General features: G+C 42.8%; 1 protein-coding gene across 6 annotated transcripts in view; it reads right to left on the bottom strand.

The window, feature by feature from the left end:
• LOC132778465 (poly(rC)-binding protein 3-like) overlaps positions 1–20304 on the bottom strand; it is a 226123-nt gene that overhangs the window by 143073 nt on the left and 62746 nt on the right. For all 6 annotated transcript variants that reach the window (XM_060781454.2, XM_060781448.2, XM_060781450.2 and 3 more), the window contains exon 3: positions 9971–10045. The gene's annotated coding sequence lies outside the window, so the exon portion shown is untranslated. The remainder of the gene's footprint in view (positions 1–9970; positions 10046–20304) is intronic.

Below are 20304 nucleotides of genomic sequence, written 5' to 3'. Positions count from 1 at the left end.
AACACTGCCGTCTTCATGCCTGGTGGGTATCATAAAGCCCAGAATGCTAGAAGCTGGCAGTGCCGACCATGGTGATCCAAACAAGGTACCCCACTCCTGATCAGCATTGCCATTTGTGGCACATGTAGATTCACCCTGAGAGAGAACAGCTTCTATTGGGAATCTCAGGATCCAAGTATGGCAGATACCCAGCCCTAAGCCATGGCCTGAACTTTGAATTTGCCCTATAAACAGACTTTTCCTGTTTAAATGCTGTAGAAATTATTGAGTGTACCAATTAGCTAGAAAATAATTGTGACTTGATAGTATGAATTTAAAAACAATTTCTGCAGGCTTGAATGTAGTCCTTTTCATCTCCTTAGCACCTAAACAGTACAGTTACAAAAATTTACTAAATGCAGTTTGTGATAGTGTTATAGAACAATAGCAAAAAATCCCCCTAATTAACAAAATTAACTTTCCAATATGAAAATGAGGAAGTTTTCTTGATGTGCAATATTCTCTTAGATGGAGAATTACACCATTCAAGCTCCTTTGGAATTGCAAGGTGAATATAACACCAGCAACAGCCTGACATATGAATAAATAATTCATGCACATGGTTTGTTAAAAATAGACTATTCTTTGTCACACCATCAGATTTGTTCCTTTGAGAGTTTGTTGAACAGCGGTAGTACGCTGAGAGAAGAATCTTTCAAAGTTGATATGATATACACATTTTTTCCAATGACATACATTCATGAAACATATCCCAATGTTTGTGCACAAAAACCAATCCAACCTAAAACAAAAAAAACAAAACTCAAAATTAATTAGGGCACAATATCAAGGTACTGCTGGATTTATTATAGTGAAGCACAAATTTAAAACATTCAGTAAACATAGCTTAGCTCTTTGTAGATATATAGGACAAGGAAACATTTAGTCTTCAAGCAAACAGAAAGACTGTTCCAAGGCAGAAATCCATTCTAGTTTTAAACATGTACACACACACAAATGCATTTTCAAGTAAAACACGTATATGGCTTAGGGACCAATTTTACAGGAACTGGAAAAAAAATGAAGATATGTATTATTTTGCTATAAAATGCAATTTTCCAAGCCCTGTACCAAAGTGATTTGATACATTTTGCTAGTTTTCATCTGGGCATAATATTCTACTCCTCGCCAACAATGCAGTTATAACAACGCTAGCTATAACTCATTTATCAATTTCATTGGATTTGGTACCTTTTGGAAACAGACTCCACAATTGGAGAGCATCCAAAAACTGTTGTGTGGGAGTTTGCCTCTAAAGCATTGGTTCTCAACCTTCCTAATGTCGTGACCCCTTAATACAGTCCCTCATGTCGTGGTGACCCCCAACCATAATATTGTTTTCGTTGCTACTTCATAACAGTCATTTTACTGCTGTTATAAATCATAATGTAAATATCTGATATGCAGGGTGCATTTTCATTCACTGGGCACAAATACCCAATACACCCAAATGTGAATGCTAGTGGGGTTGGGGGACGATTAATTTTGTAATTTGGGAGTTGTAGTTGCTGGGATTTATAGTTCACTTACAATCAAAGAGCATTCTGAACTCCACCAGTGATGGATTTGAACCAAACTTGGCTCCCATGACCAATGGAAAACACTGGAAGGGTCTGATGAGCATTTACCTTGAGTTTGGGAGTTGTAGTTCACCTATATCCAGAGAGCACTGTGGACTCAGACAATGATGGATCTGGACCAAACTCTACATGAATACTCAATATGTCCAAATGTGAACACTGGTGGAGTCTGGGGAAAATAGATCTTGACATTTAGGAGTTGTAGTTGCTGGGATTTATAGTTCATTACAATCAAATAATATTCTGAACTCAACCAACGATAGAATTGGCTCAAACTTTCCACGTGGAATCCCCATGACCATATCAGAAAATACTGTGTTTTCTTATGGTCTTTGGCGACCTCTCTGACACCCCCTCGCGACCCCCTCAGGGGTCCCGACCCCCAGGTTGAGAAACACTGCTCTAAAGACTAAGGTGGAAGCATGTATTTGGTAGGGAGATGGTTCTTTTAAAAATCTAAAAATTTCCTATGAAGGACTGTGTTGCCACTCAGTCAGTGTTTATAATGTATAAAAGATTAATTTTCTCAGGAAACAAATGAAAAAAAATGCATCATTGTAAGAATTACTGTGGCTCATTTTTGTTCAATCCTGCTTTTCTAGCATACAAAAAGCAGTTTTTTCTCTGCAGTTATCTCTTTTCTCAGAAGACCCTTGGTCATGCGCTATCCTATAGTTAGGCCAAGTTTTGTAATAACATATGTTATTACAAAATCTACCACTGAAAAAGCCAAATTCTGGTGAAACTGTTTTCAAGTTGGTAAAAGTTTCTGTTTATTTGCTTTCCCTCTCTTCTATTTGCCTTCCTAAAAAGTTTGAAGTGGCAAATCTCATCTGATGTCATGTGACTACTTCTGCTGAAACAGCTCATTTGTTGTATTTCTGCATACTTATGTATACTTGACTGAATGGACATTTCCGATACACCAGTAAACTCTAGTTGGCTTAAGCAACTGTAAAAGCACAGGTGGGAGCAACTTCTTTGCAGATATATCTCTTGTGTGGCTTGACATGAATGACATATAATTCCTCAAGAAAATAACTTTTGAGGACTGACCCTAACAGTTTTTAAAATAGAGGACAGGATCAGTAATAATGACATTTGTGCTGTCTTCATTTTTCTTATCCCTGTAAGTATTTTTCAGACCCAAGCAAAACAGTGTCAGCGTGAAGCCAAGTTAAGTATTTTAAATCTCTAGTTGTTGAGTTTAAAAATTGCTGGAATGCTGTTGAGATAATTCCACATCCACATAAACCAATGCATTATACAAATCTTGGTGTGCTTTTCAGAGTCAGCCAAAATCTACAAAACATTAAGGATTCAAGAAGTTATTATCCACGGGGAAGGTTTCACCTGACAAATGGTGCCCCCTGTGCATTATCTCACACTGTGGTATTAAATAAATTTTGCTAACGGCAACACACAAATGAAAAAATAAGCTTTTGAATATAGCAAGTTTAAGTGGGCCTTAGAATTTGCTTGCTGAGTACCGGTAATCTCACTCTGGAATATCATTCACATTTTCTGGGAAGATTTATTCAAACATTATTCATCACTCCCCTCTTTTTCAAAAACTAAAAATTGCTAAGTAATACTAAATCATTTTGCAAGAGTGACGGTTTTTAAGCTGCTTGTGGTTGGGTGCCTCTTAATAATTCTGCAATGCAGTTCTGCAATAAAACATTGGAAATGAAATTGCTTACAATATTCCTTGTTAACCATGTTAAAAAATCATTGATTGTGCCAATCATGTCAAAATATGGATGTATCTTAAAGAAAAGGTGCAGCACAACATTTGATATCTTAAACTATTGCATAACTTATGCTCAGAACAAGAGGCCACCATTAGGACAGAATACAGAGAAACAGAATGGTTTCCAATTGGCATGGGGGTTAGGTATGCCATCATTTTATATATTTAATTAGCTGTCCCCTACCATGCGTTGCTGTGGCCCAGTCTGGTGATCTGGAAAATATAGTAACAGTTTCTAATCTATGTAATTTCTTTATGCTTGTGGGTAAACAGTATTTCTTGTTGTTTCTTTGTCAGTGTTGGTCTGGAGAGTGTCTGGTTTGCCTACTCTGGAATATGCAACTTATCATTGTCCTTCTTTAGGGGTCCCTTTCAAATCTATGTTATTACATCTCTCTGTGTGTGAATCATATATTTATGGCCGGATGCCTCTGTCAGGAGGGCTTTGATTAGATTTTCTTGTCCCGGTGAAGAGAGTTGGACTGGAAGGTCTTAAATATTTTCTGTTGGTCATGGGGGTTCTGTGTGGGAAATTTGCCCCAATTCTATCGTTTGTGGGGTTCAGAATGCTCTTTTGATTGTAGGTGAACTATAAATCCCAGTAACTACAACTCCCAAATGTCAAGGTCTATTTTCCCCAGACTCCATCTGTGTTCATATTTGGGCATATTGAGTATTTGTGCCAAGTTTGGTCCAGATCCATCATTGTTTGAGTCCACAGTGGTCTCTGGATGTAGGTGAACTACAACTCCCAAACTCAAGGTCAATGTGGAGTTCAGAATGCTCTTTGATTGTAGGTGAACTATAAATCCCAAGAACTACAACTCCCAAATGACAAAATCAAAATTATTGAGTGAAGGACATACATTGGGTTGTTAGGTGTATGCTGTCCAAATTTGGTGTCAATTCGCCCACTGATTTTTGAGTTCTGTTAATCCCACAAACAAACATTACATTTTTATTTATATAGATTTGTATGCTGAATGCATTGTATCATACACAAAACTGAATTAGACTCTAAGGAAGCAGGTGTGAAAACTGGAGGAAGGAAACTCAACAACACAGACTTGGAACAACTATTGAAGAAAGTAAAGGAAGAAAGTACAAAGGCAGGTTTACCATTAAACATAAAGAAAACAAAAATAATAGCCACAGATGATTTTGTTGTTGTGGCTGCTGTTGTTGTTATATGCTTCAAGTTTTTTCCAAATAATGGCAACCCTAAGACAAAGATATCATGGTGTTTTCTTGGAAAGATTTGTTCAGATTTGTTTTTGTCTTTCCTTCCTCTGGGGCTAAGAGAACGTGACTTGCCCAGTGTGTTTCAGGGATTTGCACTCCTGAGATATAGTCCAGCTGTTAGACCAGTACACTAGGATATAATTGTCAGGATTCAAAGCCATTATCTGCATGGATGAATCTATCAGTTTCAGTTTCAGTTTCAACACTTTTTTTAAAAGACGTAGCACAAGATGGGGGCAGGGGGAAGAGACTGCTATTTTGTTTCCTCAGTCTCATGGCTATATGGCATTCTCTCCTGACACTGCAGCCAGTTCTGGATGGGAACAAGTCCAACTGTCCTCACTGGCACAAGCCGGGGGACACGATGAATTATGGGCCAGAATTCTGAGTGTCTCCCTACATTTGGTAACATAGGGCAAGTCCTTATTAAAGTAGGCACCATTGGCAATCATCTTTGAGAGTTCTTGGAGAATGGGAGAAGTTCCAGCAGATTGAAGGAAGGCCAATGTGGTCCCAATCTTCAAGAAGGGAAAAAAGGATGACCCAAACAATTACCGTCCGGTCAGCCTCACGTCGATACCAGACAAGATTCTGGAAAAGATTATTAAGGAAGTGGTCTGCAAACACTTAGAAACAAATGTGGTCATAGCTGATAGTCAACATGGATTTATCAAAAACATGTAATGCCAGACTAATCTGATCTCTTTTTTCAATAAAGTTACAAGCTGAGTAGATGTGGGGAATGCAGTGTATGTAGTGTATCTGGATTTCAGTAAGGCCTTCTACAAGGTCCCCCATGACCTTCTGGCTAACAAACTAGTCCATTGTGGGCTAGGCAAAACTACGGTTAGGGGCTAGGCAAAACTACGGTAATGTTTGGAGGCTGCTAAGACTTTGCCACCAACACACGATATTCTGAGGAAACTTTAGTATGGAAACAGGCTACCACCCAAATTAAAAAGGGATTTTTCAGTTCTTGTTTGATCAGAGCTTTTAAGTAAGCTGGAATGTGTTGAATTCGCACTCAGGGCTCAATACACTGAGGTGAATGATATTGAGATTCTCCTAAGTAGTTGCTTCCACCAATCTGGAAACTCTGCTCCCCTAATCTCCTATGGAACTTCTTCATATAGAGGCACTCTGAGACACTTGTATGATTAACAAAGAACTAAGTTGTTTATCTGTGTAGATTTCAAAAATACAGGCACTTAAGCGTAATGGTTGCAAGAATGAGATGAAGCTTATGGTTACTTTAAAACAGTTCAGTACTTGGTTCCAATAGCAACTCTTCACTCTCTCAGGAAACTAGCAGACTTCCTTCTGACTATAATTGCTACTACTTCAAACAGCCCTTTCCCTTGGATCTGTTTATAAACTCCATACCAGCTATTCTTCATTAATAGCTAACTGAATTCTCTAACTAACCTCTGTGGCTTCACTAACTTCTCTTCTCCTAATTGTCTTCCAAAACCTAACTCCCTTCTTCAACACTCAGACTAACTTGTCAGATATTAAAATGCACTCCTAAAGGCATTTTTTTTCTGGACTTCAACTAAGCTCAGCTCACTTTCTCCCAGCCAATCACAAAGGTTCTCCACATTTCCCTCCAGGCTGCTCCTAAGCTCCGCATACCCTAGGAAATGATTAACCTAAGATGGATGTCTCCATGCACCATCCCACAAAATGGTTGCCAAAATACTTGGACCTACTTCCTGAGCTTTTTTCTCTGGCCTACAGGTAGGCAATTCATCACAGCATGTTTAGTCTGAAGAAGAGAAGGCTGAGAGGAGACACGATAGCTTTGTATAAATACGTGAGAGGAAGTCATAGGGAGGAGGGAGCAATCTTGTTTTCTGCTGCCCTGGAGACTAGGATGCGGAACAATGGCTTCAAACTACAAGAAAGGAGATTCCATCTGAACATTAGGAAGAATTTCCTGACTGTGAGAGCCATTCAGCAGTGGAACTCTCTGCCCAGGGTGTGGTGGAGGCTTCTCCTTTGGAAGCTTTTAAACAGAGGTTGGATGGCCATGTGTCAGGGGTGCTTTAAATGCAATTTTCCTGCTTCTTGGCAGGGGGTTGGACTGGATGGCCCATGAGGTCTCTTCCAACTCTATGATTCTATGATTCCCATTGTTGGCTGCCCACACAAAACTAACTTATGTTTTCATCTTCTGCAATCTTTCTTTCTCTTTTCCCCTTTCTCTGTCTCTCTTTTCTTCTTTCTGCCAAAGTACAAGTGTCAAGAAATCTTCCTCGAATCCCTAATGATGCAGTTCCGCTGGGATGCCTCTGGCATGATCGTGAACCTACATTCTGACAGAAGGGAAGTTTTCTATCTTTCTGCAGCACTTTCAACTCAGATCCCCAATAATAAATGTAAACAATATTGTTCTGGTTGTGATTATCTATTTTTATCCCCCCACCCCCAAATCCCCACTTTCCAGAATGGTGGGTGTCATTATGGTGTGCATACTGAAAACCACAATTGGGGAAAAATTAAACATTTTGATCTACAAATGTCAAGGTTGGAAAGAAGACAAATACACTCAAGTTGAGAATCAGGGTATTTATTTATTTATTTATTTATTTACTGCATTTATATCCCACTCTTCTCACCCTGAAGGGGACTCAGAGAAGCTCACAACAAAGGCACAATTCAATGCAATGAGTACAAATATAGAAAAAATAATACATACTTTAAAATCACATAAGTAAAACATATAAACTTAAAACAATTACTTAATATCACACAATCCAAAAGCATATTCCAGGAGCCATTCTGGTTATCACCTGCATTATTCATTCTTGCACTGAGAGATCATTATGGCAGTGGGAATCATTGTCCAAAAGCTTGGTCTCACAACAATGTCTTCACTTTCTTCCTGAAGGTCAGGAGGGAAGGGGCTCATCTAATTTCCCTGGGGAGGGAGTTCCATAGCTGAGGGGTCACCACAGAAGGCCTTGTCTCTTGTCCCCACTAGTCACACCTGCAAGGGGGTGGGATCGAGAGCAGAGCCTCTCTGGACAATCTTAACCTCCGAGATGGTTAATAGAGGGAGACACGTTCTGACAGGTAAGCTGGACCAGAACTGTTTAGGACTTTATAGGCTAAAGCCTGCACTTTGAATTGTGCTCAGTAGCAAGCTGGCAGCCAGCAAAGCTGGCACAACAGGAAAGTTGTGTTCTCCCTGTATCCTGCTCCAGTAAGAAACCTGGCTGCCACTTGTTGAACTACTTGAACTTCTGAACAGTCTTCAAAGACAACCCTACGTAGAGCTCGTTGCAATAGTCTATTCAAGATGTAACAAGAGTGTGGACTACTGAGGGTAGGATGGAATATGAGTCACAAGTACAGCAGCCTTGGAGAATGTAAGACATTTTGTCAGGGGCAGATTGCTTTTGGACAAAAAACATACATGTGTGCATGTAATTCAGAAGACCTTATGTAGGTGGAAACTGTTGAATCCTAAAAACATTTATAAGGCCTTCAATACAGAATGTACTATGTCAAATGCACTCTTTTTTAAACCATGGCTGGGTAAGACTTTTTGTAAATACAGATTTATTCAGTACATGTTCTGACATATTTCCCCAACTGAGACATTTTAATTTTAAAATATAGTGATAAGGATGATGTCCAAAAAAACCCCTCAGTTACACGCTGTGTATAAGTGGCTTCTCAACTGGAGGAAAATCCCAAAGAACTAGGAAGACTAAATAGAGCAATTTAAGAATGTAATGGAATACAGGGAGCACACAACCCCCGTTACGCCAGCTCCACTGCCAGTCTGCTATTGAGCACAATTCAAAGTGCTGGCTTTAGCCTATAAAGCCCTAAATGGTTCCCGTCCAGTTTACCTGTCAAAACGTATCTCCTTCTATGATCCACCTTAGAGGTTAAGATCATCTGAGGAGGCCCTGCTCCCAGTCCCACCTTCTTTGCAGGCATGACTGGTGTGGATGAGGGACAGGGCTTTCTGTGGTGGCACCTCATCTATGGGACTCCCTCCCCAACAAAATCAGACCAACTGCTTCTCTCCTGATCTTCAGGGGGAAAAAGTGATTTTGGAAACAAGATTTTTGCAAGTGACTAGAGCAGTGCAACAAGTGACATTAATCAATGTGACTGACAAATGGAATGGCCCTGGATTATGTTTTGGATGGCATAATTGATGTTTTCATCATTCATGTTTTAATTGTTTGGTTTTAATTGTAATTGTATGAGATCCAATTACTGCTTGCTATAAGGCCTCCGAGGTGTGAAAGATGGGATACAAATATGGTAAATAAATAAATAAATAATAAATAATACAGTGTGAACTTTGTAAATTAACAACTTGCGCTAGTCTTTAAAATGAGGGGAAAATATGAGAAGCAAAAATGTTGCAATCTAGTGTAGGTGCCAGGAAAGCTATAAAGGGGGTAATGGCACCAAGTCCATGCATGTACTTGGTACCATTACCCAAATCCTCACTGCTCACACTTGACATTTTAGTGTGTAAGTGTGTCACACATGCAAACCCTTTCGTGCTGAATCAGCTTTGAATGGGTAGAGATTGGCATCCAGGCTTTAATGGTGTCTTCGCACTTCAGTACACAAGGGGCTTTTGACTGCTTGCTCTTCTTTGGTCACAGGACCTCCAAGCACCATCACATGATGCTGGTGTGGCCCTGCCCCATCCATGGCTGAAGTGGCGAGGAAGTGGCCATATGATGGGAGAAAGGGCAACACACGTTGCTGCCCTTTCCCTTGTCTGACGATGTCATCATGTGATGGGGAAAGGGAGGTGCCACGTGCACCTTCTGTTTCGTAGGGAGATGGAATAAAATAGGGGAGGGCATCAGTGTGATGTGGTCCTTATATACAGAAATACAATTTGCTCCTCCTATAGCATTTTGTGCCAGGATATTTAGAGGAGCATGGCAATGTCCTGAGGTTTCAGCCAGCACCATGGGTTACGGCAGCTATACAGCTTTTCAATGGATATAAGATATTTTCTTGAGTTTACTAACATCACATTTACATCACTGAATATGGGAGACCAAACAGTGTTGCCTTTTTCTGGCAACTGCCAGTTTGATGGCGAGTTACCATTGAACAATGTCTGCAACCCCTTATGGACAAATAATCACCAGCAATCTCTTATATCCTAGCATATCTTAAAAAATTAAAAGCACATACTGGGAAAAAAAATCACACCCTCAAATGTTTAACTCTTAAAGCACCTTATTAATAAAAGAAAGATCTGGTTATAGTTTCCTCATAAGCCTTATACATTAAAATTAGGTCTTCCCTTCTCAAATTTGGGTTTGGTGATGGGGAAAATATATCAGAAAGATAACCAGCCACTTACCAGCCCCCTCACCCACTTCTTCAGATCATTCTTCGGTGATCAGCATGGTGCTGAATGTTGCTGCAGTGTTCCTTGCTGTAGAAAAGGAAGAGAATGTAGCCGAAATTAGAAAAGGAAATTGCATTTTTCAAAATGGCCAAAATCAGTAGGGCCCATTCACACTACACAAATAAAGTGCTGTGTTCCACTTCAATTGCCATGGCAACATTCCATGGAATCCTGGGATTATCAATTTAGGAGAGGGCATTTGGAATTCTCAGCCAGAGAGCTCTAGTTCCCAATAAACTACAAGACCCCAGAATAAACAGGATGTTCCCAGAACGTTTAAAGTGGAACACAGCACTCTATTTCTGTAGTTCAAGAGAGATTCAAGAGAGATATTGACAAGCTGGAATGTGTCCAGAGGAGAGCGACTAAAATGATAAAAGGTCTGGAGAACAAGCCCTATGAGGAGTGGCTTAAGGAGCTGGGCATGTTTAGCCTGAAGAAGAGAAGGCTGAGAGGGGATATGATAGCCATTTATAAATATGTGAGAGGAAGCCACAGGGAGGAGGGAGCAAGCTTGTTTTCTGCTTCCCTGGAGACTAGGACGCGGAACAATGGCTTCAAACTACAAGAGAGGAGATTCCATCTGAACATGAGGAAGAACTTCCTGACTGTGAGAGCCGTTCAGCAGTGGAACCCTCTGCCCCGGAGTGTGGTGGAGGCTCCTTCTTTGGAAGCTTTTAAACAGAGGCTGGGTGGCCATCTGTCAGGGGTGATTTGAATGCAATATTCCTGCTTCTTGGCAGGGGGTTGGACTGGATGGCCCATGAGGTCTCTTCCAACTCTTTGATTCTATGATTCTAGTGTTAATTGGCTCTTAGTTTGGATTTTACAAAGCACTGCACCAGCTAGTAATCCAGAATGGATACGGCTTTTGAAAAGTGGAAAGCAGATTGGTTTGTTTAAAACTATCCAAAATCTGCCGGAATTACTAATCTCTTACTATTAAGATCTGCTAAAATACTAGGCTCCTAATAATCGTAACTGATTTGTTATAAAAGACAAACTTAAAACAAAAAGATTCACCAACATTACAGATGTTTCTGTTGTGAGGATTCTCATATTATTTAAGATGTGACAACAGCTGCCTTATCCTCTTATATAGAATCATAGTTGGAAGGGCGCTCATGGGCCATTAGGTTCAACCATTTGTTCTATTCAGGGTCTTCAGTTCAAGCCTCCCAAGCAGGTAGCTGTATAGGCTCTTTGGGAAAATATCCAGGGAAGAAGACCTCACCATCTTTCTAGGCAACTGCTTACATTGCCGAACTGCTCTTACGATCAAGGCATTCCTTCTAATGCTCAATTAAAATCTACCCCCCTGGAGCTTAAAATCATTAGATTTGGTCCTGTGCTCTCATGCAGGAAAGAACAAATCTGCACCCTCCCTTTGTGGTAGCCCCTAAGGTATTGAAAGAGTGCAATCACATCATTCCTCAATCTTCTGTTCATCAAGTTGAACATGCCTAGTTCTTCCAAACTTTTATCTTATGTTATGTTCTCCATGCTTTGATACAGCCTTGTGTTGTCTGAAGCTGGGACCCCTCCGCCCCCAAACGTTCAAGTTTAGAAATGACCTTGAGTTACTCTGCTCAGTTTTGGATGCAGGAAGATACCCCGTCAAGTAGCAATTTCCCCCCACCGCCACATAATAGTAATAGTAGAAGTAGTCATAAAAACAATTTTATTTCTTATCTGCCTCTCCTTGTGGCTCAAGGCAGGCTACAAAATAATTGAAACTCATAAACATTATAAAAATACCACAATACACATATTAAAATGTATTTCAATATAATGACTTCAAGATACCAGAATTTCCACTTCAACCTCACCCCTGGATTTAGAACAGAGATCAGCCTAGAACAGAGATCAGCCTATTGTTTAATCAAGGAGCCCTGATATCCACCAGCAAACATTGTTTCCCCTGAAACTACCACTTCCTATGTTAATGAGCTCCTGTGGGCTCAAAGGGGTGGGCAGATAAAGAAGGCAGACTCAAAAGTTCCTCCAATTTTTTTAATTAAATTTTTTATTGTTTTATAGTGTATATAGAAAACAAAACAAATGAACAAAAGGAAAAAAAGGGAAAAATATGCAAAAGATTTACAAAAGAGTCAATATTCAGTGCTCATATGTACAATCTGATTTGGTTGTACAATTATTTATACCTTAACATTACATAACCCTCTATCCCCCCACCTGTGGACCCCACCCCCTGACCTCCGAAACCCCTCAAAACAGGATCACATTACTATTATTTATTTATTTATTTATTTACTTCATTTGTATACCGCTCTCTCTCAGCCTGAAGGCGACTCAGAGCGGTTTACAACCAATCAGTATACAAAGTGCACAACATTAGCATTTAAAACAGTAACCAAAGCAACTACATCAATATAACAATACATCAATAACATCAATATAACATCAATACATCCATATAACTAATCCATCACGTCAAATCAGCAAAGTCATAATCCGTTCTCCTTGTCCATTATTCCATGATCACTCAATTAATTGCACTGCTTAATTAAACGCCTGTTCAAAGAGCCAGGTCTTCACTCTTCTCCTGAACGCCAGCAGGGAGGGGGCCGATCTAATATCTGCGGGAAGGGCGTTCCACAGCCGAGGGGCCACCACTGAGAAGGCCCTGTCTCTCGTCTCCGCCAGCCGTGCTTGTCGCAGTGCGGGGTCGCAGTGGTCTATAGAGATACCATCCATCTAACCAGGAGCCCCATCCCGCAGACCACAAATTTTGAATGCGTCCACCTGAGGGTGGGTGACCGGGACAGAATAGGGATTCTGCTAGTGTACCGTCCACCTCGCTGCACTACAGTCTCCCTACCTGAGCTAGCGGGGGTGGTCTCGAGCCTGGCGGTGGAGTCCCAACGGCTTCTGGTGCTGGGGGACTTCAACATCCACGCCGAGGCAACCCTCACAGGTGCGGCTCAGGACTTCATGTCCGCCATGGCAACCATGGGGCTGTCCCAACAAATAACTGGCCCCACCCACTGTGCTGGACACACATTGGACTTGGTTTTCTGCCAGGGATGGGAGCAGGGTGGCGGTGTGGAGGAGTTGTCCATCTCTCCATTGCCGTGGTCCGACCACTTCCTGATTAGATTTAGGCTCACTGCGCCCCCTAACCTCCGCAAGGGTGGAGGACCCATTAAGATGGTCCGCCCCAGGAGGCTAATGGATCCGAATGGATTCCTGACGGCTCTTGGGGAGTTTCCCGCCACCGCGGTAGGTGATCGTGTCGAGGCCTTGGTCGCTCTCTGGAATGGGGAGATGACCAGGGCTATTGACAAGATCGCTCCGGAACGTCCCCTCTCAAGTAACCGAGCTAAACCAGCTCCTTGGTTTACTGAGGAACTGGCAGCGATGAAGCGAAGGAAGAGGGTTCTAGAGAGCGTGTGGCGATCGGACCCAAGCGAGTCAAACCGAACACGGTTTGTGTCCTTCTTAAGGGCATATGCCGTGGCAATAAGAGCCGCAAAGAAAACCTTCTTTGCGGCCACTATTGCGTCTGCAAAAAACCGTCCGGCGGAGTTGTTCCGGGTTGTCAGAGGTCTTTTAACTCCCCCTATCTCAGGTGGGAGCCCTGACAACTCGGCAGCGCGCTGTGAAGCATTTGCTCGGTTCTTTACAGACAAAGTCGCTTTGATCCGTTCTGGGCTGGACGCCACATTAGATGCAGCCTCCGTGGATGTGACACAAGCACCTGCTTGTCCGATTTTGTTGGATTCTTTTCAGTTTGTGAAACCCGAGGATGTGGACAAGGTACTTGGAGGAATGAGACCCACCACGTCCATCCTAGACCCCTGCCCATCCTGGCTTCTGAAGGAGGCCAGAGGGGGATTGGCCGAGTGGGTAACGGTGGTGGTTAATGCCTCCCTTCGGGAAGGCAAGATTCCAGCAATTTAAAACAGGCTGTTATAAAGCCGCTGTTGAAGAAACCATCACTTGACCCCACTAAATTGGACAACTTTCGGCCTGTTTCCAATCTTCCCTTCTTGGGCAAAGTCATGGAAAGCGTGGTGGCCTCACAACTCCAGGTATTCTTGAGAGACACGGATTATCTGGATCCGGCACAGTCTGGTTTCAGACCGGGACATGGTACCGAGACGGTCTTGGTCGCCTTAGTGGATGATCTGCGCCGGGAGCTAGACAGGGGGAGTGTGTCCCTGTTGGTGCTCCTGGACCTCTCAGCGGCCTTCGATACCGTCGACCACGGTATTCTTCTGGGGCGCCTTGCAGAGATGGGTCTTGGGGGCACTGCTCTGCAGTGGCTCCAGTCATTTCTGGAGGGTCGTACTCAGATGGTGTTACTGGGGGACTCCTGTTCAACGCCGCAGCCGTTGACCTGTGGCGTTCCTCAGGGTTCCATCTTGTCCCCCTTGTTGTTTAACATCTACATGAAGCCGCTGGGTGAGATCATCCGGAGTTTCGGGGTGCGGTGTCACCTGTACGCAGATGACGTCCAACTCTGTCACTCCTTCCCACCTGCTACTAAGGAGGCCGTCGAAGTCCTGAACCGGTGCCTGGCCGCTGTAATGGTCTGGATGAGGGCGAACAAACTGAAACTAAATCCAGACAAGACAGAGGTACTCCTGGTCAGTCGCAAGGCCGAACAGGGTATAGGGTTACAGCCTGTGCTGGACGGGGTCGCACTCCCCTTGAAGGCGCAGGTTCGCAGCTTGGGTGTGACCCTGGATTCATCACTGAGCCTGGAGCCCCAGGTTTCAGCGGTGACCAGGGGAGCATTTGCACAGCTTAGGCTCGTGCGCCAGCTGCGCCCGTATCTTGGGAAGTCTGACTTGGCCACGGTGGTACATGCTTTGGTCACATCCCGCCTCGACTACTGCAACGCTCTCTACGTGGGGCTGCCCTTGAAGACGGCCCGGAAGCTTCAGCTAGTCCAGCGCGCGGCAGCCATGTTGTTAACGGGAGCAGGACGCAGAGAGCATACAACGCCCCTGCTGTCCCAGCTCCACTGGCTGCCGATTTGCTACCGGGCCCAATTTAAGGTGCTGGTGTTATCCTACAAAGCCCTAAACGGTTCCGGCCCAAAATACCTTGCAGACCGCATCTCGGCCTACGAGCCCACGAGGGCCTTGAGATCATCCGGGGAGGCCCTTCTCTCGGTCCCGCCTGCCTCACAGGCACGTCTGGCGGGGACGAGGGAGCGAGCCTTTTCGGTGGTGGCCCCCCGGCTGTGGAACACCCTCCCTGCTGAAGTTAGACAGGCGCCCTCCTTGATGGCCTTTCGTAGGGGCCTGAAAACATGGCTCTTCGAGCAGGCCTTCAACTGAGTGTATCTTGGAATGACACTGGAATGAACTAGGACTACGAATTTCGGCTATGACCCCAGGACTTGACGAAGCGGATTTTTAGTATAGTATATGTTATGTTGTATTTGTCCGGTTTGTATTGTCACGATTCACTGTATACTGTCTTTCTTTGTCGTTGTTCACCGCCCCGAGTCGCCTTCGGGCTGAGAGGGGCGGTCAATAAATGCAAGAAATAAATAAATAAATAAATAATAAATTGTGAGGTTGGCAGGATCGAGAGCAGGGCCTCCCCGGACGATCTTAATGTCCTAACTGGTTCATAGGGGGCGATGCGTTCGGATAGATAGGTCGGGCCAGAACCATTTAGGGCTTTAAAGGCTAAAGCTAGCACTTTGAATTGTGCCCAGTAGCAGATTGGCAGCCAGTGGAGCTGGCGCAACAGAGGAGTGGTGTGCTCCCTGAGTGCCACTCCTGTTAACAACCTGGCTGCCAATCGCTGGACCATTTGTAGCTTCCAAGCAGTCTTCATAGGCAACCCCACGTAGAGAGCGTTGCAGTAATCTATACGGGATGTAACCAGCGCGTGGACTACCGTGGCCAAGTCAGACTTCCCAAGGTACGGGCGCAGCTGGCGCACAAGTTTTGATTGTGCGAATGCTCCCCTGGTCACCGCCGAAACCTGGGGTTCCAGGCTCAGCGATGAGTCCAGGATCACACCCAAGCTGCGAACCTGCGTCTTCAGGGGGAGTGTAACCCCATCCAACACAGGCTGTAACCCTATGCCCTGTTCGGCCTTACAACTGACTAGGAGTACCTCTGTCTTGCCTAGATTCAATTTCAATTTGTTCACCCTCATCCAGACCGTTACAGCGACCTCGACAGCCTCCTTAGTAGCAGGTTATTTCCTTAGTTGTTGTTGTCCTAAACAACAACTACCCAAATATCTTCTTTCACTGAATCTCCTTTATGGCAATCTTCAAGTTTATTATTTATTTATTTATTTATTTACTTTGCTTATATACCGCTGTATCTCAAGCCCGAAGTCGACTCACGGCGGTTCACAAACAGTAAAAACAGTAGAAACAGTAGAAAGTTTACCTTTGTCTTCTTTTCCAAATACCCAAGTGCCAGCCTCCATTTGTTTGTAAATTCTTCATTATTTCCTCCTCTGCTGCTATTTGTCAGCTTGGCCATTTGGATATAATCTACTAAATTATCTCTCCAATTTTTAATAGATAACTATTTTTCCCCTTTCCAAGTTTTGGCTATTATTAATCTTGCCGCAACAAAGCAATATTGACAAATTTCTTCATCTCCTGCACTGATATGCATTCTAAATAATCCTAATAGGCATATTTCCGGGTTTTTCTTAACCTTTTTGTTAATCATATTGTTTGTTTCTTTCACCACTTTTTCCCAAAATTCTTTGATTATATTACACATCCACTATACATGAAAAAATGATCCCTTCACCTTCTTACATCTCCAACACGTTCCTTGTCCTGTTTTCTCTATTTTAGCCAATAATTCTGGAGTTAAGTTCTATAAAACATTTTAAACATATTTTCTCTTATTGAGTTGGCCACTGAAAATTTAAACCCCCTGGTGGCGCAGTGGGTTAAAGCACTGAGCTGCTGAGCTTGTCGATCGAAAGGTCGCAAGTTCGATTCCGGGGAGCGGCGTGAGCTTCCGCTGTCAGCCCTAGCTTCTGCCAACCTAGCAGTTCGAAAACATGCAAATGTGAGTAGATCAATAGGTCCTTCCCGGCGGGAAGGTAACGGCGCTCCATGCAGTCATGCTGGCCACATGACCTTGGAGGTGTCTACGGACAACGCTGGCTCTTCGGCTTAGAAATGGAGATGAGCACCACACCCCAGAGTCAGACATGACTGGACTTAATGTCAGGTCATTACCTACCCTTCCACAAATGTTCCCATTCTTCCAAATCAATAATCTTTGGACCACGTAATCATAACAGTTTCATCTGGTTATCTATTAAATTGTATTCTAAAATATATTTATAGAGCCTGGATATTAGGCCTTTGTTGCCCTTCTCAAAGATACCTTCTAACTCTGAGTTTTTAGAGACAATTCCTACCTTTGCGTCCTTCCTAAATCTATCATGCAACTGAAAGAAGCAAAACTAATTCAAACCAAAGTTCCTCCAATAAAGGGCCTTGTTACGTTTCTCATCACACACTTTACACCAATAAGCCTGTGGATCGTAATTTGTACCAATCAGCAACTATGAAGCCTCCTGCACTCTGATTATTTAAAATCAGTGGCTGAGAGAATACTTTCCATAAAGAAGGGTAGAGATTAATGTCTATTAAAAAGTCTCATCTGTTTATGGACGGGAGGACGGAGCTCCTCGCAGTGCGGCTGCCTCCTCCAGAACCCCCACTGCTTCCTTTTACCAATCAAAGTTAATTACTGCGGACTAATAGGATTGTGGGTTGTATCTTAGACCAAACATAGCAATGTCTATTCTTTCAAATGTCTAAACTGTCCATGCCTGTAACTGTGGATTATGTCAAATTTAGTCTTTTTTCCCTTGACATCCAATGAAGCAATAAACCATTTCTGATCCTGCCCTTCATCTCTGTATGTCTGTACTGGAATTGATTGGAACAAGCACGCCAGAAATGGTCCTTCAAGATTTTGGGCAACACTTGTTCTTTTTCTGAACTCACTCCACTTACCTATATCTTTCTTTAAACAAGGCATCGAAAACTGGATGCAGTACTCTATATTGGGCATGATCAATGTAGAATATATACAGACACTATAATGCAGATTTATTTATTTATTTATTTATTTATTTATTTATTTATTTATTTGCTGCATTTGTATACCACCTTTCGCAGCCAGAGGCTTCTTGAAGCTGGCTTGAGAGCTTGATGTCCACAAAATCCACCCCTCAATGTTTGCTTCAGTATGTATCAAACCAGAAACGGTGTTTTTAAAAAATCACCATAAAGTACAGAATAATACTTTATTTTTCTGGTTATTTAATATTTAATGTTTATTTTACTTAAGTGATATTTGTCTTTACTGTTCTAATATAGCACAAATCCTATGTAAAATCATACTATGTATTTTAGGCATTAATATTGAAATCTGAAATACAGGGTTAATCAAATGTATATACAGAAAGTCTTTACTAGTCGACCTGCTGGATTATGACACAGTATACCTATATGCTGTGACTGAAAACAAAAATTATAGGCTTTTGCACCCTTTCAGCCTACCTGCTGGGTTTCCACACAATAGCTGTGTTTTAAGACAAAGATTATAGACTTTAGCAGTTCAACATTAATATATATCACTTAGACATAATAAAGGAGGTTGTGAGTCACTGAAATGACAGGATTTAATGTGAAACCTCTAATTATGCATTTAATCATTGACTATTTCTGTGCCCCTTTCAACACAGAGGCATAATTTTCATCCAACAGAAGCCATGACACAACAGGCAGTTAAACAGCTGTGTAAATAGGATGGTTTTTTTAACCAGCTCACAAATAGGTCTTATAGTCTAGTAATAACAGTAATTCATTACATGCCAAAACCAGCACTGCATGTAGGAGCAGAGAAATTGCTACTCCATGACATGAAAATACAATACAATAAAGCCTATGCTGTCTCTTCAGTGGAGGGCTGCTGCTTGATTGCTAGGCAGCTCAACAAAACCTCACCAAAACGGAAAGGAGCTTCACAGGAATGGAACTGGGTCATTCTGTATTTTGGTCTTGAGACACATTTTCATTAGCTGATACATTAAATATAGGGCTAATCGCCCTCGTCAGAATAGATCTCCATGGTTCACGGATGCATTACGTCAGATGAAACTTGAGTGGAAGAGATTAGAACGTAAATGGCGCAAGAAACCTGATGAAACATAAGTCGGCTTTTGAAATACATCAAAAAATCTACGAAGCAGTCACCAGAGAGGCCAAAAAAGAATATAATTCCTCATTGATAGCTTCTGCCAGATCTCGACCTGCTCAAATATTTAAAATTGTTCGTGACATCACAAATCCAACTCATCCAGTCAAAGATGTGGCTAGTCAAGATATTACAGCAGAGACCTTCCAGAGCCACATCAATCTGCTCCGCGAAGGGCTACCTCCCACAGAGGACACATAGAGGGAACTAGAGGCCTTCTGGCCATCTAGTGGCCAACTTCTTGAACATTTTGTGTCATTAGAAATGGAAGACCTGGAAAAGACTCTAGCTGCAGCAAGACCAACCACCTGCTCCCTCGATCCTTTCCCCTCCCGGTTGGTTAAGGAGTGCTGGGAGGGACTACGAGATCGCTTAAGGAGCATCATCGACAGTTCCTTGAAGCAAGGAATTTTTCCAGATTGCCTGAAAGAAGCAGGGGTCCATCCTCTCTTGAAAAAACCAAGCCTAGACGCCGCCATACCTAGTAACTATCGCCCAGTTTCAAACCTTCCGTTTTTTGGGCAAGGTGATTGAACAGACAGTGGCGGGGCAGCTACAGCAATTCTTAGAGGAGACTGCGGGCTTGGACCCCTTTCAATCAGGTTTTTGTTCAGGTCATGGGACAGAGACTGTCTTGGTAGCTATTACTGACGAAATTCGTCGTCAGTTAGACCAAGGCGGATCAGCGCTATTGATACTCTTGGATCTCACAGCTGCATTCGACACCGTGGACCATGACTTGCTGATTCATAGATTGGCTATGTCTGGTGTATGAGGTTTAGCCCTTAAATGGTTCAATTCATTCCTTCGGGACCGAAGACAGAGGGTGGAGTGATTAGGCCAAAGCTCTGAGAGCTCCTGCCTTTGTTGTGGAGTTCCCCAAGGTGCTATCCTCTCACCCCTGCTATTTAACATCTACATCCGGCCACTTGCTGAACTGGTGCAGAGCTTTGGCATAGAGTGCTACCAGTATGCAGATGATACCCAGCTACTCTTGCATCTTGAACCTGGGACAACCGCAATTCCTGAGAACTTTAAGCTGTGTTT

Source organism: Anolis sagrei, chromosome 6 (assembly GCF_037176765.1).
Source record: "Anolis sagrei isolate rAnoSag1 chromosome 6, rAnoSag1.mat, whole genome shotgun sequence".
In the NCBI taxonomy this organism is placed as follows: domain Eukaryota; kingdom Metazoa; phylum Chordata; class Lepidosauria; order Squamata; family Dactyloidae; genus Anolis; species Anolis sagrei.
The sequence above is the reverse complement of the archived record's forward strand: the minus strand, read 5'-3'. Positions and strand labels throughout refer to the sequence as shown.